This window comes from Schistocerca nitens, chromosome 8, assembly GCF_023898315.1.
Source record: "Schistocerca nitens isolate TAMUIC-IGC-003100 chromosome 8, iqSchNite1.1, whole genome shotgun sequence".
Lineage (NCBI taxonomy): Eukaryota > Metazoa > Arthropoda > Insecta > Orthoptera > Acrididae > Schistocerca > Schistocerca nitens.
Genome location: NC_064621.1, coordinates 149,714,583 through 149,718,056, shown reverse-complemented (window position 1 = coordinate 149,718,056; position 3,474 = coordinate 149,714,583). Strand labels below are relative to the sequence as shown.

Here is a 3,474-nt window from a genome sequence, read left to right as displayed (position 1 = left end):
CTTCAGCGATGAGAGTCGCTTCTGCCTTGGTGCCAATGATGGTCGTATGCGTGTTTGGCGCCGTGCAGGTGAGCGCCACAATCAGGACTGCATACGACCGAGGCACACAGGGCCAACACCCGGCATCATGGTGTGGGGAGCTCTCCTGCAGTGGCCGTACACCACTGGTGATCGTCGAGGGGACACTGAATAGTGCACGGTACATCCAAACCGTCATCGAACCCATCGTTCTACCATTCCTAGACCGGCAAGGGAACTTGCTGTTCCAACAGGACAATGCACGTCCGCATGTATCCCGTGCCACCCAACGTGCTCTAGAAGGTGTAAGTCAACTACCCTGGCCAGCAAGATCTCCGGATCTGTCCCCCATTGAGCATGTTTGGGACTGGATGAAGCGTCGTCTCACGCGGTCTGCACGTCCAGCACGAACGCTGGTCCAACCGAGGCGCCAGGTGGAAATGGCATGGCAAGCCGTTCCACAGGACTACATCCAGCATCTCTACGATCGTCTCCATGGGAGAATAGCAGCCTGCATTGCTGCGAAAGGTGGATATACACTGTACTAGTGCCGACATTGTGCATGCTCTGTTGCCTGTGTCTATGTGCCTGTGGTTCTGTCAGTGTGAGCATGTGATGTATCTGACCCCAGGAATGTGTCAATAAAGTTTCGCCTTCCTGGGACAATGAATTCACGGTGTTCTTATTTCAATTTCCAGGAGTGTATATCGCTTGCAAGAGTTCTTGGAAATTACCCTGACCTCGTTTTCGCCAGATATCTTGCGCTTGGAAGCACTGCCAGGTGCCTTCTCATGCTGCACAGATTCTTCTTGTTGCATGGTAGTGATGGGCAGGAAATCGCGTGTTAGAAATCACAGTGACTGAGAAGTCACAGATATCACAGTAGCAACTTTACATAATCTAACTGCGATTTCAGTCACAGTTAGCAGTCGCAAGTAGTATTTCACATTCAAAGACGTGAGTCATCTATTGGTCGAATTTAGCACTGCTTTCTGCGATTTCAGTGACAAGTCGCAACTGAGAGTCGCAAGTAGCAACTAAAAAGCGCGGTTAACAGTGGCATCTGTTGGCCAAAGTTCGTACTACGTCCATCTCTGCGGTACGCTATGGAGTCCAACTGCGATTTCCGTGACAAGTCGCAACTAAGAGTCGCAAGTAGCAACTAAAAAGCGCAGTTAGCACTGCCATCTGTTGAGCAAAGTTCATACTACGCTATTCGCTACCGAGAAACTGCGATTTCTGTGACAAATCGCAACTAAGAGTCGCAAGTAGCAACTAAAAAGCGCAGTTAACATTCTTTTCCTAGTGCCATCTGTTGACCGACGTACGTACTTCGTTATGAGAGCCTTGTGCCTCACGAGATCGGTGTGCTGTGTGTGCATATGAAGGACTTATTTCATTAGTGGTACAAGTCCATTTTTGTTCATTTTGAGATACAGAGCCGTAAAGTAAAATGAGCGCTGAAAAATCTGCAGTTGAGATACCAGAAATATTCAAGCATATGGCTTCTTGCTAGAGATGAACCTTTATTTATGTTTGTTTGGATCATTAATTTCAGAAGCATTATAGACAGAAAAGTGGAGGTAATGGACTAGTACCACTATTGAAATAAGCCCTTCACATTATATGACGACATGCACATTCAGCATCAGTTATGGTTGGTCAAACACAGCTGTGACTCTGAAAGTATTATATTAATAAGAAGCAACATTGCCTTTTTCTCTTGAAAATATCAAGTAACAAATGTGTTTGATTCTGCTTCCAAAATGACAGTTTTGCTTAATACTCCACATGCCTACAGGACTTTGCGATGTTAACACAGAGGAACTCAGACATCTGTATAAGTGTAGTGAAATGAAAACAGTATTATTGGGTCATATGAATGCCTCACTTTTGTTCCGACACAGTTCAAGACTCGGGATAAAAGCTTTACACCTGGTGTTCTACATGGCAACTTCACACACAAGAACTTTATGCCGACACTACTACCACTTACATAAGTAAGCTTTTCCTGTGTTACTTTCAAGTAATGCACTTAAGCTATTCCTGATTTAAATGGAAGATCTGTACTTCCCACTTTCATATCAACAGCCTCAAAATGCATATTGTAGACTTTGGGATATGTTACAGGTCAGTGTCACACCAAGATTGTGGAGAAGGGGGGGGGGGGGGCATGTCACTCTCCAACTAGTGTTTACCAGTAAATAAGTGGCGGAAAATTACGGGTATAGGACGGCTTAAACATGTGGAAAATGAGATTTTCATCATTCACTCACTGTATTTAACATTTATTATTCCTTTAAAATCGCACAACTTCAATAAAACACAGTTTAATCACTCATCTGCACACTTATTTCACAATTATGTCACTTTTAAACTGCAAAATCTTCTAAGAGCTGTCTTGAATCTTCACGAGTCTCTCTCAACAGCCTTGATGTGGATAGATACGTACAGCAACCAGTAATCAGAGTCAGAACTGTGTCTGCAAAACCACAAGGATTATTAAACAATTTTTGCTCTCACTAATTACAAGCAATATAATTGACAGTAGATTGCTAAAATTTGCTCTAACGAAAGCCACTCAATGGGGTATATTTCACATTTGCAAGAACGATCTCACTGAAGTAATTAAGTCCATCGAAACACTTAGAAACTAACCTCTCGTCTGACGAAAACGGTCTAAAGACGCAGTGGCAGTTTCTCCAGATCTGTTGACAATGATATTTTGAGTTATCACTTTACTGAGTGACTGAAATGTAGTTCGCGTACCTGTGAACATAACAATATGTTAGAATTCATTTTATAAACACGAACTATTACGCTACTGTATGGCTACTTACATATTAATTACACTATTAATATTTTCACAGTTGTTTCTTTAATACAAAATTAAAGCCAACGGAAGAACAAACGTAAAACATACTTACCAATGACAGGTTTGTTGAGATGCAATTTTCTGTGTGGACAGATGTAACTTTTTCATACGGTGGTGAGTCGCAGAAATCGCAGGAGTCACAGAAATCGCAGAAGTAGCAGAAGTAGCAGAAGTCGCAGAAGTAGCAGATATCGCAGTGGTAGAGTGCGGAGGGATACAAGAGCTGGATTCCTTAACTGCGACAAATCACAGTTAAGAATAGCAGATACTGAAAAGTAGCATTCACAGAAATCACTGATATCGTAAAATCGCAGTTTAGCCCATCACTATTGCATGGTGTTCCTATTACATGCAGCCACTCTGAACAAATTTCAATGGAGCTTGAGATTTTCATTGATTTTCTTAATTCTTGGCACCATGGACACAATAAACGTACAAACGAAACAACGAAAGTAAAGTCAGCTCATTAGACGAATCAGACCTGAAATTAGAACGATACGAAGCAACAAAAACAAAACAAAGAGCTAAATGGTATGGCATATATGATCTCTACTTCTTGCCACAGCCTTCTTGAATACTTC

General features: G+C 42.4%; 1 long non-coding RNA gene across 1 annotated transcript; it reads right to left on the bottom strand.

Annotated features, from left to right (window-relative positions):
* Positions 1-2,285: 2,285 nt before the first annotated feature.
* LOC126198415 (uncharacterized) lies at positions 2,286-2,714 on the bottom strand. The gene is made up of 2 exons (XR_007540071.1): positions 2,677-2,714; positions 2,286-2,500 (listed from the first exon to the last, which is right to left on the bottom strand). It is a non-coding gene; the product is annotated as an uncharacterized LOC126198415 (long non-coding RNA).
* Between the last annotated feature and the right edge of the window lie 760 nt (positions 2,715-3,474).